This window comes from Dermacentor variabilis, chromosome 4, assembly GCF_050947875.1.
Source record: "Dermacentor variabilis isolate Ectoservices chromosome 4, ASM5094787v1, whole genome shotgun sequence".
Classification (NCBI taxonomy): Eukaryota; Metazoa; Arthropoda; class Arachnida; order Ixodida; family Ixodidae; genus Dermacentor; species Dermacentor variabilis.
The window spans coordinates 176301335-176316038 of record NC_134571.1 but is presented as its reverse complement, the minus strand read 5'-3'; the positions used below and the strand labels follow the sequence as shown (position 1 = coordinate 176316038).

General features: G+C 47.7%; 1 protein-coding gene across 1 annotated transcript in view; it reads left to right on the top strand.

Annotated features, from left to right (window-relative positions):
* Positions 1-14704, top strand: part of LOC142578433 (uncharacterized) — a 115899-nt gene that overhangs the window by 100615 nt on the left and 580 nt on the right. The gene's annotated exons all lie outside the window — the stretch shown is intronic.

Here is a 14704-nt window from a genome sequence, read left to right as displayed (position 1 = left end):
GGCCGTCGTGAATGCAGAAGTGGGTAGCTTGGCGGCGAAGAGCGCGAGGTGGTGAAGAGGTGGATGGATTAGAAAGGATGCTGATGAGAGCACTGATCCAGGGATTCTTGCGCTGCTCCGACGGAAGGTTGCGCAGTGCATAAGATGTAGGTGTGTGCGTAAGGGCGGATAGACAAGCACTGTCAGCGGAGACCGGTGAGCGAGAAAGTGCGTTAGCCTCCGTGCATTTCGGGACGGAACGGTAGAGAACGCGGATGTCGTACTACTGTAGCTTAAGGGGCTAAGCGAGCAAGTCGGCCAGGTGGGTCCTTAAGGGTGGACAGTCTACAAAGGACGTGGTGGTCAGTGACGACATCGAAAGGGTGACCATACAAATAAGGACCGAATTTTCTAAGGGCCAACATATTGGCTAAATACTCGTTCTCTGTAACAGAGTAATTAGCCTCGGCCTTTGTTAGAATTCGGCTCGGGTAGGTGATGACATATTCGTCGAACCGCGCTTTTAGGTGCACGAGTACAGCGCAGAGTCTCACGTCGCTGGCATCGGTGTGGACCTCGAGGGGTGGCGGGCTGCAGCACTGCAGCTGCAGGCGGAGGATAGGCGGGGAGGTTAGCAGGCGGCACAATTTCGTGAAGGCGTCATCGCAGGCGGGCGAGCAAGCGGAAAGTTCTTTGTCGCCACATAGAAGAGCTGTAAGGGGTGGACTTATGGAGGCGAAATTTTGAATGAAGCGTCACAAATACGAGCATAAACCAAGGAAACGTTAAAGCTCCCGGCGGCCATTGGAATCTCGACCTGGCAAAGTTTAAAGCTAGAATGTTGTCTAGTGAGGCGAGTGTAGCAGTGCTATCGGAGGAATTAGAGGGTAGTATATGCGATATAATAGGGCTCAGTGAGCTTAGGAGGACAAAGGAAGCATATACAGTGCTAAAAAGTGGGCACGTCCTGTGCTACCGGGGCTTAGCTGAGAGACGAGAACTAAGAGTAGGATTCCTGATTCATAAGGATTTAACTGGTAACATACAGGAATTCTATAGCATTAACGAGAGGGTGGCATGTCTTGTTGTGAAACTTAATAAGAGGTACAAATTGAAGGTCGTACAGGTCCACGCCCCTACATCCAGTCATGATGACCAGGAAGTCGAAAGCTTCTATGAAGACGTGGATTCGGCGATGGGTTAAGTCAAAACGAAATACACTATACTGATGGGCGACTTTAATGCCAGGGTAGGCACGAAGCAGGCTGGAGACAAGTCAGTGGGGGAATGTGGCATAGGCACTAGGAATAGCAGGGGAGAGTTATTAGTAGACTTTGCAGAACAGAATAATATGCGGATAATGAATACCTTCTTCCGCAAGCGGGATAGCCGAAAGTGGACGTGGAGGAGCCCGAATGGCGAGACTAGACATGAAATAGACCTTATACTCTGCGATAACCCTAGCGTCATACAAGATGTGGACGTGCTCGGCAAGGTGCGCTGCAGTGACCATAGCATGGTAAGAACTCGAATTAGCCTTGACTTGAGGAGGGAACGGAAGAAACTGGTACATAAGAAGCAAATAAATGAGTTAGCGGTAAGAGCCTAATTCGAGGAATTCCGGATCACGCTACAGAACAAGTATTCGGCTTTAACTCAGGAAGAGGACCTTAGTGTTGAGGCATGAACGACAATCTTATGGGCATCATTAAGGAGTTTGCAATAGAAGTCGGTAACTCTGTTAGACAGTATACCAGTAAGCTATCCCAGGAGACGAAATATCTGATCAAAACACGTAAATGTATGCACGCATCTAAACCTGCAACTAGAATAGAACTGGCAAAACTTTCCAAGTTAAGCAACAAGCGTAAGACAGCTGACATAAGCAACTATAATGTGGGTGGAATTGAGCATGTTCTCTGGAATGGAGGAAGCCTAAAAGCAGTGAAGAAGAAACTAGGAATAGGCAAGAACCAGATGTATGCGTTAAGAGACAAAGCCGCCAATAAGATTACTAATATGGATGAGATAGTTCAAGTGGCTGAGGAGATCTATAGAGATTTATACAGTACCAGTGGCACCCACGATGTTAATGTGAGAGAGAATAATCTAGAGGAATTTGAAATCCCACAAGTAACGCCGCAAGAAGTAAAGAACGCCTTGGGAGCTGTGCAAAGGGGGCAGGCAGCTGGGGAGGATCAGGTAGCAAAATATTTGTTAAGGATGGTCGGCAGATTGTTCTAGAAAAACTGGCCACCCTGTATACACAATGCCTCATGACCTCGAACGATACCGGAATTTTGGAAGAACGCTTACATAATCCTAATGCATGAGAAAGGGGACGCCAAAGACTTGAAAAATTATAGACCGATAAGCTTACTGTCCGTCGCCTATAATGTATTTACTAAGGTAATCGCAAATAGAATCAGGAACACCTTCGACTTCTGTCAAGCAAAGACGAGGCAGGATTTCGTAAAGGCTACTCAACAATAGACCATATTAACACTATAAATAAGGTGATAGAGAAATGTGCGGAATATAACCAACCCTTATATATAGCTCTCACTGATTACGAAAAAGCGTTTCATTCTGTCGAAACCTCAGGAGTCATCGGGGCAATATGGGATGAGGGCATAGACGGGCCATATGTAAAATACTGAAAGGTATCTATAGCGGCTCCACAGCGACCGAAGTCCTCCATAAAGGAAGCAACAAAATCCCAATAGAGAAAGGCGTCAGGCAGGTAGATACGATCTGTCCAATGCTATTCAGGGCGTGTTTACAGGAGGTATTCAGAGATTTGGGGTGGGAAGAATTGGGGATTAGAGTTAATCGAGAATACCTTAGTAACTTGCGATTCGCTCATGATATTACCCTGCTTAGTAACTCAGGGGACTAATTGCGGTGCATGCTGACTGACCTGGAGAGACAAAACAGAAGGGTGGGTCTAAAAAATAATCTGCAGAAAACTAATGTTTAACAGTCTCGGAAAAGAACAGCATTTTACGATAGGTAGCGAGGCACTGGAAGTGGTTAGCGAATATATATACTCAGGGCAGGCAGTGACCGCGGATCCGGATCATGGGACTGAAATAATCAGAGGAATAAGAATGGGCTGGAGTGCGTTTGGCAGGCATTCTCAAATCATGAACAGCAGGTTGCCACTATCCCTCAAGAAAAAAGTATATAACAGCTGTGTCTTACCAGTACTCACCTACGCGGCAGAAACCTGGAGGCTTACGAAAAGGGTTCTACTGAAATTGAGGACGACGCAACGAGCTATGGAAAGAATGATAGGTGTAACGTTAAGGGATAAGAGAAGGGCAGATTGAGTGAGGGAGCAAACGCGAGTTAAAGACATCTAAGTTGAATTCAAGAAAAAGAAATGGTCATGGGCAGGAGATGTAAGGAGGAGGGAAGATAACCGATGGTCATAAAGGGTTACGGACTGGATTCCTTGGGAAGGGAAGCGTAGCCGGGGTGGATACTCTGTAAGGACGGTGCCGTAGAGGTGCACGACTGCCGGTACCTACCTGGTGAATAAAGGTCGATTTGCTGCCCAATCCAGAAGCACGGCTGTCGAAAGAAGCGCGGAACTTCATCAGGAGAACAAGAAGGTGGGAGAAAGTTAGGTGGGCAGATGTGATTAAGAAGTTTGCAGGTGCAACATGGCCACACTTAGTACATGACCGGGGTAGTTGGAGTAATATGGGAGATGCATTTGCCCTGCAGTGGCCCTAACCAGGCTGATGATGATGATGAACTTCTTTTGGTTGTATAATGTCGGTAAGAACGCGCAGCTTCACTCGATCCGGAACGATGCGGTCTGGGGATGCAACATGGCCAAGAGGAGTGAGCTTTCAGGCACCGAAACGACATTTCTTCAAGTTGAATTGAAGTCCTGCGTCAGTGAGGCATTTCAGAACGTGCTCGAGACGGCTAAGATGTGTTCGGAAATGAGCGGAAAAGAAAACTACGTCATCCAGCTAACATAGACATGTGTTCCATTTGATGCCGCTTAAAATATTATCCGTCGTCCCCTCAAAAGTGGCTGAAGCGTTACACAAGTCGAAAGGCATTACGATGATTTTGTATAATCCGTCAGGTATGAAAAATGTCGTTTTAGGTTGAAGAGATGTTGCAACAGGGACTTGCCAGTATCCGGAACGTAAATCCAGGGAACTACGATCCCAGCAAACAGTCGAGGGCGTCACCGATGCGCTGTAACAGGTAAACCTCCTTGCGTGTTATCTTGCTTAAATGTCGGTAGTCGAAGCAGAACCGAATAGAGCCATCCTCTTTCTTAACGAGAACGACTGGTGACACCTGGGACTGTTGCACAACGGCATGCTTGAGCATGTTCGCAACCTGGTCATCAATGACAGGGCACTTAGAGGTGGATACTCGGTAAGGGCGGTGCTGTAGATATCCACGACTGCCAGTATCTATCTCGTGAAGAAAGGTCGATGTGTGGCCCAAACCAGAAGCACGGCTGTCGAAAGAAGCGCGGAACTTCCGCAGGAGAACGAGAAGCTGGCTTAGTTCTGAAGACGTTTCATCGTCGACGGAGCTGTGGGAAACGTCGAGGAGTGAGTGATCAACCGCAGGGTCCCAAGCAAGTGCGCTGTGGTCCGCAGAAGTAGAAGCGGCAGGAGCGTCAAAGATACAAAAGGTGTCGACCAGTTGACCATGGCCTAGGCATTCACCATGATATAAAGGTGAAAGGGACGCCGTGGGATGGTCGACGACCATTTTCGTGACGCCACTGCGAAGAGTAAGGAGAGCAAAGGGTAGCGGAGAAGATTTGCGGAGAATGAACGCTTCAGAGGGCGTAAAGAGAAGAGTGCCATCAGAAATAGCGGAATGACACAGGCACAAGCATGGAAAGCAGGCAAGGTCGGCGTTGTCTTCGGACACAGTTTATCATTGGAAGGGCGGTTTTCGATAGTCTCAAGGTTAGGAAGTGCAGAAAGTTATAGTTCGGCGTGACAACAGTCACTAACGGCGTTATTATTTGCAAGGAGGTCCCAGCTTAACATAATGTCTTGTTAACACGAGCGCATCACGACGATTTCAACGGTATACAATACTCCTTTAATAAAGACGAAAGCAGTACAGGCAGCGAGAAGTGTAACATTTTGAGTGCTCTAGGTTAGAAGGGAGAAGTCGGAGAGAGTCGTCAAAACCTCTCGTAGTGTGTGACAGAGTTCGGTGGGCATTAAGAACACGGCAGCTCCTGTATCCACAAGTGCCAGGACGGTGATTCCTTCGACAGACATGTCAAATAAATTGGCTTTAGAGGGACGAGGACTTGGGCACTGCACCATGGATGCAGTTCGAGCCTCGCGAACTGCAGCCATCAGTTGTCCAGCTCAGTGGACACGGTACTGCACCGCATCGGAGAAAGCGAATGACTACGTGGAGATGGTGAGCGACGGGTAGACGTGGTTGGACTGTCAGAGAAAAAGGAAGGGGTAGGAAAGTTAGAAGGCGAAGAGGAAAACTGAGCGTGGAAAGGTGGCGCTCGCCGGATCTTCGGGAAAGGAAGCATTCAACGACGACAATGGCGTGCCACGTAACCAGCATCACCACAAGCAAAACATATTGGACGGTCGTCCAAGGTGCACCACTCGTGGGGGTAAGGTCCGAGTCGGAGTTGAGGAGTCGCAAAATGCAATCGGCCTGGTAGCGCCATTTGAGGAAAATGCTGTCGGTCTGGAAGTGCCATAGGAGGAAAATGCTGTCTGAAATGTGGTCGATGGATAGCGGGCGGCAAGAGCGTTTGTGAGCGAGATCAGGGAACTGCTTCAGCGTACGTGAGAGGTGCACTGACTGGTCTGCTCACGGGTTGGAAGAACGGCTTGAGTTACTTGCTCTTGAATGCAATCGCGTATCGTAAATGGCAAAACGGGTGGTAGTTTCGGCATCGAATACATCAAAGATAGCTGGCGAGCTACCTCTGCTCGAACGAACGCCCGAATTTTCAGGAACAGAGAAGCATGGTTGTCGACTCCATGACTTCACAGAGTCGACGCGCGTAGTGGAACTTCGGGTGTGAAGTCGTTGCCTGTGCAACTCGTCGTAAATCTAACACAATTGGATGACTGATGACAGTGTGAGGTCTCTTCAATATTAGCATGTAAAACACGTCGTCCGCCATACCCTTCATTATATGGTGGCTCTTCACTTCCTCTGACAAGGACACGTCACACTTGTTTGCAAAGGTTCTCAATATAGCTCGCGGAATTCCTTTGACCTCTTGGGATCGTGTACGCAAACGTTGTCCTGTACGAAGCTTTCGAACTGCTGGCCGACCGAAAACTTGTCTGAAGCTGTTCCTGAAGACCAACACGAAGTGAGGTCGGCTTCATGGTTTAGAAACCATAGTTTTCCAACGTCCGTAAGATAGAATGCGACGTTTCTCAGCTTGGTATCATCGTCCCAATCGTTATGGACACTCACGGGCTCATAAGAGGAGATCCAATCATCAGCTTTGTCATCTGTGCCGGAGAAGATAAGGGACCTCGCTGACGCACGGCACCGGCACAAACCAGGGTGGGCTGAGCCGTTGGAGGAAGGCATGCGTTGTCAGGCATGATGGGGGGTAGAGTGCGCCTCCGAATTTCCAGGGTAGTCGTAACCTAGCACTTACACCACTTGATAATAGATTTATTACCAGCGCGGCAGGCGAATGGGTAACAGTCACCAGCGTTCTGTCATGCATAGCAACCACGAGCTCATACCGTTCGCGACGCTGCGGAGGCGCAGGCCTCATTTCTTTGTTACAATGTGTGTGTGTGTGTGTGTGTGTGTGTGCGTGTGCATGAGCGTGCGTGCGTGCGTGTAATCAGAATATGGGCTTCCGTTTACTGAGCCCAGGAGGCACGGCGAAGCAGCCTTGGCACAGTCCTCGTTTGTGATGCGCCCGCACACACTTGATGATGATACTATACAGATGATCGAGTGCGCGATAAATGCCGAAGCTCGCACAAGAGTGGCAGCGGCGACGCTGCGCAAATGCCTCGCTTCGAGAGCGAGAAGAACAATGAAAGCTCTAGCCGACAGAAGACGCTATAGCCGAGGATCGAGAACGGGAAACGCAAGCCAAGCGCATGTGGAGGCAAGCCAACCCCCAGCTTCGAGAGTAGGAGGCCAAGCAGAGCCGTCGAAGCAGAGAGATTCCTCCCACGGAGGGTGCCGATGGACGGTTCAAGAGCGCACTCCTCGACCGTGAGTGCGGCCTTAGCTGCAAGCTGTGTGATAGACAGCGGATCGATCACAACCTCACGCAAGTTAAGAGTGCGCAATCCAGAATCGAAGCTAGTATCTAGCAAAATGAGGACAGCAAGCAAAACTAATTTGATGAAAACCGCGCTCAACACGAGTTCAAACTTGAGAAAACGACCACCAGTTTCGGTGTTTTAACAGCTTTCACTACGTGGAACTGGCTTTATCTTTCTCTCATTGTTCTCACATGGGTAGTATATGACGACTATTTACTGTAATCTCACCGAGTGTTAGCTCGGCACGTGCAGATATTGGCCTTCCTATGAGAAAGTGAGACGGGAAGAGAGGGTCCAGATCTCGGCAGTCTCTATAAACGTGTCCTGGAACTACAGAAGTGACCTTGGCTTGGAACTGATAACAGCTGCTACTTCAGTTAGGGTTGTTTGTAGCGGTTCTCCGCAATAACTGCCTTGCCGATGCATTTCGTCAATGTCAGTTTGACAGACCTGTTAAATGTCTCGCAGAAATCGCCCGCCACGGTGCATGATCCGCGATAAATCTCCATTTTACATTATGGTTAGCGATGTAGTTATGCACTTCGTTTCTTAATGATTTCCGCAATATCGGAAGCTCTCTCGCTCTTTATGAACGCCACAGCGTTTTCTGAATAAATAACAGAAGGAAGTACCCGCGATGACACAGTGTCGGAAAGCGTTGAGAAAACTTGTTGCGATGATGTCTTCGACTAGTTCGAGGTGAGCAGCTCTAATCACGGCACACGTGAACAGGCAAATATACACTTTGGCATATTCATCTAGATGTTTAACGTAGAGTGGACCAGCGAAATCTAGTCTGGGGACTTGAAAAGGGCTCCAAACTTTCACGTGGGAACGGTGCAGTTACTTCAGAGAAAGGTCTGACGTTGTGGCATTGACACACGATGAATCCTCTGATGACATTCTCGACTACCGGCCGCCCTCGTAATATCCATAAGTTTTCCCTTATTTGTACAAGTGTATCACGAACTCCGACATGAAAAAGTTGTCGATGGTGTCACACGACGAAGGGAGCTCGCAGTAGTAGTGGTCCATTGGTTGGATATTTTTCATCGCAAGATTTTTTGCTGAGTTGTAGGCCTCTTACGACTCGTAGAACTCCCTTGTCGAGAAAGCAGGTCAGGTGTCGAAGGGGCAAATACTTCATGTGCTGAGCTCCTTTGAAGACGTGGTCAATTTCTTGCGAGAAGGCTGAGCTTTGAACCTTTCTTTTATTCAGTTTAGTCGGACGGCTTGCAATTCCTCGGCATTCAGGGCTCCCTGGGAAACTTCTCCAGCTTCGAGGCAAATCGTAGTATCCGAGCTCGAACACAGTGCAGTTGCAATTTGTATTTGTGCTGTATTTGTGAATATCCATGATTAGTGGTTCGGTTTGCATGGCAATTTGCAAAGATGATGCCCGATAAGGACGTTGTTCTGTGACACTTGGTGAGATATCGGTAGAGTTCCGCCTATGGAGGGCTGGCCATTCATTCTCCTAACAATTAAGACACTGATATCCTGGCCACCGAACTTTGTTGTCAATTCATTGGCAGAGATGTCGCTCGTAAAGAAACAATTATCAGGAATATGCTTTCCAGGGCAATGCCTCCGCAATATGCTATTCGTTCTGCTCTGAATCTCCGTTACGTGATGACAAATGAAGTTTTTTCATCGGTTAGAATCCCCGGTAATTCATTACGCTGCAGTCATTTAATTAGTTCGAAATGAGCTGATATGCCCTCAGCTAGGTCTTGACGAATATACTGGTACATTCGTGAATGGCTAGCAGTTCGAGTCTGGCAAGGCTTGTCTCCTTGATTGGCGCCAGCCTGTACTTGCACAAGAAGACTCTAGTTGAGCTGCTCGTATTTTCTGCTGTGCAATTGTAGCAAATGGTGCCGCATGCTCTCAATTACTGGCGTCAGCAAAGAAAAGCATTGCGTATTTGTCGCCATGTCCATGTATGCCCTGTTGGTATAACCGGAGAATTTCAATATCCCAGAGCTGTGAAAGTTCATTGCAGCGATTCTTCCAATCGTGTAGAGCGTCCAGTGGCAGTTGTTATTCCCAGTTAACTGCTTTCCTCCAAAGCTTTTCGGAAAAGATCTTGATCCTCATTGTGGAAAGGGTCGGTATGCTTAGAGGGTCGTATAGGCTAGAAGTCGTCTGTAGTATGAACCACTTGGTATCGTTTCTTTGTTGAACAGACTCCATAGCGATTCCGGGCCTAAACGAAAATACGTCGGGGTGAAGATACCATAGAATTCACAGGACTTTCAGTGCTCGTGTAAGTTGTCTGAGAGGCGACTCCGGAGGCTGCATTGTTTGTGTACTGAGAACGCGTGCGTCGTTCGAAGCCCATTTTCGGAGCTTCATGGATGCACTTGCGAATGCCTCAGAGGCTTGTGACCGCAGCTTGGACGTGCTTATGACGGAGCCCACTTCTGTTAAAATGTCAAGATATATAGAACCCCACAGCCTTTCTGTATTTTTGGAGTAACCGGCAATATTTGGTCAAGATGATGATGGTTGGTCGCCGCCCAAAACGGACTAAAGGTCGTGCCGAATAGTAGTCTGGCCATGCCCCTTATGCCAACGTTAGAGAAAGGTTGACCTGGCCTGGCCTCTTTCTCCATTCTCAGGTATCGTAAAGCTTCTTGGCCTGTGCTGGTGACGCTTCTTTGCAGAAACATGTTTTTGATGTCTGCTACTAAAGCAATGCAATGTTTTCTGAAGCGAAGTAGGAACCCTATGAGATCGGCAGTGCGGTTCGGTCGGCACTACAGGCTGTTGTTAAGCGGAAGTTCTAGTTTCCCATGGGAGGAAGCATCGAAGACCACTCTTGCGCTTGTTGGATGATCCTCGCGCATTACTGCATGGTGTGGCATGTAATACACTGGGCTTTTTTTGCTCATTTCCATTCTAAGCTACACCATCGTTAGCGTATTCGCGTATGACAGTACTACATTCTCGCAGAAGCTAAGGGTATCGCCGAAGTTTTCGAAGTTGAGTTAAACACTTCCGTGAGTTGGCTCGAATGTCTCGGGTGCGGATTTTTTGTTTCCATGTAAACGAAACTGGGCAATGATGATTCTCCCTATTTACTCCGCTGTTGAATAAATCCAGAACAGGGTGTGTGTCCCGGGTGTGGATATGGCCATCGGATATTTTCCACATAGGTTTTAGGTCTCAGTAGTTAACTGTGGTCATGTTATGCTACGTCACTGCCGCTTTCAGTACAAATGTCTCGTTGAAATGCGCGACTGTATATTGCCAGAGGCTACTCGTCCGTGCAGAGTCCAGCCTAATGAAGTATCAGCAGCTTTGACTCCGTTGTCAGCTTCCGTGCGTTTCCCGTGGCAAATGACCAGTAACAGTCACAGCCAATTAACACGTCGATAGCTTTTGGGCTTTAAGCTTGATCGATGTCGGTGAATTCGTAATGTCGGTGCTCGACGTTGTCGGCAAAGTCTCTACTCGGGCATGGAATGGATTGGTCGCAGATCTTGGTCGAGACGAGAGCTTCGTTTCGCAGTGGCTTAAATGCACTGAAGTCAGTTACAAACACGCGCTGGAAAGTCTTCACGTCATGATGTCCTCAAAAATCTTCTACTGTATGACACTAGTGATTGAGTACTTGACAATTTACGTAGTTTCTCAGTCAATTGCTCGGTCACAAAAGTGCGCTGGCTGACTCCATCCAATAAAATGCGAACTAGCACTTTCGTGCTCGGCTGTTCACGCAACAGCTGTTTGGATGTATACGGGTCGTTTGGAAGTGCCAGTACCAGTCAGCTCGATTTGTATCTTGTGAGGTAATGGCGGAGTCCTGCGGTGCACTTCCTCAACTTAGAATCGCACATTGTTTTAGCATGGCGCCAATTGCTCTTACCGCATTTCACCTTTCTTATACAATTTTTGCTACGTGATGCTTGAAGGTAAAACGTAAGCAGCGAGGCTCACTTCTTAGGCGTTTCTCCTTTTATCTCGAGACCAATTGCAGAGTCGGTGCGCTCGGTGTAATCGCTCGTTAACTTCAAAAAGCGGGCCTTTTTGACGAACGGATTTGGCGAATGAGGGGAAAGATTCTATGTTTGAGCGTTGATGACACGGCAGTTTCGGTGAGGATCGATGAACCAATTCACAATCCTATGACAAGGTCCGCCTCTTTTTTTCTGCATTTTCTTTTTTTTTGTTAGACAGCGTGTTTCTAGTGGCGGCACTAAGTGTTCCGCATTTAAGGATTAACCAAACTCACGCGCCATGGTCATTGATGTTTCAACCTGTGAGTCTTGCGTAGAGGCATTTGTGCATGTTACATTGACTCTTTCGCTCACAGCGCAGCTGCCTCGTGAGGGCCAGTTAGGGTCCTTCTGTTTAAAATTCCAACCGTTTTGGCGTAACGATGTCGTTTCACTCTTTGCAGGTACAGTCACCACCTCGTGCTTCACGCGCCACACTTGTATGTTTGCCGTACCCAAACTTGGTGAAGGGACCACTCAAGGCTTCGAACAGTGTCCCATTAAAATAGCTTGCTGGATAACAAGCGTATGTCCAGTCTCGCACATCAAGATTTCCAGAATAGCGTGATACTAAATAAACCGTCTCCAGTCGATATTGCTAACCTTCCTTATGCGCATCAATAATTTCTTTTCAGTTGTTGTGAGGGGTGACAGCTCGAAATCAAATTTTCTGGTATAAGGTCGAAGTCTGACTTCTCCTCTTTAACCTGCGAAGGCTTTCTCGTGTAGTTCGTTCGGTTGCCATTCATTGAGACCCATGTAAAGTGGCCGTAAAAAACTGAAGTATAAATTGTTGTCTGTATGACTTGGGCCAGTTCATGTTGTTTAATGCCAGACAGGCGTTTCCTATTTCTGTTCACGCGAACTGGTACATTAGCTGTGCAATGCGCCAGACCAACACCATAATATTTCCAACTTTTCAACAATATAAACCACGAATCTCAGCCTGTAGTCTAGAGGCTATGGCGTTATGCTAATCAGCATGAGTTCGAGGCTTCGATCCTGGCCGAAACGGTTATATTCTGATTAGGACGGAACACAACAGCATGTATTCGGCACATGTTACAAAGAACCGCAGGTGGCGAAAATGAATCTAGAGCCCCAAGACCCCCTACCCCCCGCCCCTCTCTTATAGCGTGCCTCACAGAGGGAGCTTCTGGCAGGTAAAACCCCTGAATTTTTTTTTATATTCGTGTCCTTGGAAGGTCGTATATGGAAAGCTTTACAGAATTTATGCTAAGCTTTTCGCAGTCGTGTTGTTCAAGTTGACTCTCACGTGTACTGATTCATCTTTAACACTGGGCACGCACAGCTTCTTTGCATGTGCATTTCTGACTTTGAGGCCATTCTCCAATGTACGGTATTGCTCCCTGCATTGTCGTTCGCGCACGACAAAGTAATGGCGTCCCCATATATTCCGCAGCGGGTACCGGGGTGCTAGTTGAGGTTGTGAGTGAACCAGCCGTAGTGGTTCAGTGGCTGTGGCGTTGAACTTCTGTGCACGAGGCCGCTGGTTCAATTTCCTACCCACGGCATTCACAATTCGATGCAGGTGGAATGCAACAAAAATTGTGTACCGTGCTTTGGGTGCACGTTGAAAGCCACAGCTGTTCAAAATCATAACGGAATACTCCACCACGGCTACACACATAACCCGCTATGCAGTTTCCTGAAGTTGAGCTTCACAATTTATTTTATAATTGGCGAGTGAGTTAAAGCAGCAGTATGTTCAATAAAAATGCGATCTAGCTATGGGAAATATGTTCGCACAGGCGGTTTATGCTCTTAGCCGGACAGTTTCGCGATAACACTTAGTCTATAATCACATAATTAACAAACGTTACTGAATCACCTCTTTGTTGTTATGATTATTGCATACGTTTGTATTGGCAACGTGAAATCGTATTTGAAGAACTTTATTTTGTGCAAGTCTCTTGGAACGCTTTTGGAGATATCCTAGTTTAAATCTGACACTCATGCGGCTAGTTAGGCACACTGGGGCGGGGATCTTAACAAAACGCCAAGCACACGTCAACCGAGTGACACACGAAGCTACATCACATTCCTCTATTGACATTGAATAACACAACTTTCTTTTCAATTCGACACTCTCACCGCTAACATACCCTCGTTCGCTACGTCGCCCACTCGCCTTACCCACGCTACATTTAAGAAGAACCGTAACTAAATATACTATGCCGAGGAAAGCATATCTCGCCTTGAAAAATACAAGTACACTAGTCGAAACGTTGGCTCCGGCTTTCACCCTGTTCTCGCTTTGACCCAGATGGAAAGTAATGTGAAGTTTGGAAACCCTAGGTGGTAGAGGCATGCATATATATATATATATATATATATATATATATATATATATATATATATATATATATATATATATAATATGCCTCAACTGTAAAAAAAAATTGGAGGACGCTTAAGCTTCGCCTTCAAGAGTTGAACGCGACAGCGTTCCCGTCGACCCGCCAAAGGGTGTAAGACAATGGGCTACGGCGCAGAGACTACGCGCCCCGCATCGGACGCGGTGAGCGTCGAGCAACGCAGCGTTCAGCGCGACAACGAAATCTGCGCCTGAGCAAGCGACGCACGCCTGAGCCTTAGAAACAGCTCGTTTCTAAGGCAACACCGTGTTCACTACAGGCGCTTTTGTACCGCTTTGAAGCATCGAACTCGTGGCTCAGTGGTAACGTCTCCGTCTCACACTCCGGAGACCCTGGTTTGATTCCCACCCAGCCCATCTTGGAAGTTGCTTTTTATTTATGAAGTGCCTGCCGTGATTTGTCGCTCACGGCCAACGCCGCGGACGCCGACGCCGACACCGACGCAGACGACACCGGCTTTTCTGCGACACGAGCTCCTTAACGCTATCGCGTTAGAAAGTGGAACTGACTGTGGCCACCTTCGGACAGTCATCGGTCGCACTATGCTCCTCCAAGAGGCAGGACGTGTCGAGTGTGCTCCCAAACAACACGTTGCAATGTGGCAGACATGGTTTAAATGATGAAACCGCGGCCTCAAAAAAGTGCTATGTAATGCTTACGCTTTTCTGTTGGATTTACTGCTAAATAGCGAGCGAGCGAGATGGCTTTATTTGGAATCCGATGATTGGGAGGCCCGGGCCTAGGGCCGCCTACACAGCCACTGGAAGCTGCTGCTCCCGAACAACCTCCATGGCTCGCTGGACTGTCCAAAGTTGGTCTTGGAGTTCTGAGCTAAGCAGCGCGGCCAACCACTGCACCCGTAGATTTTCCAGGGAGACTGCCATGTTATGTTTATATATTTTACATCCCTACAGCGTGTGTTGAAGGTTGGCTCTCACTGACTTGCATAGCTTGCTTATATCGCTGCCTAATATATCGGGGTAAATAGCCACTGAATTTTTATTGAAGAATTTTGTCGACATTATATAACCATTGTTCA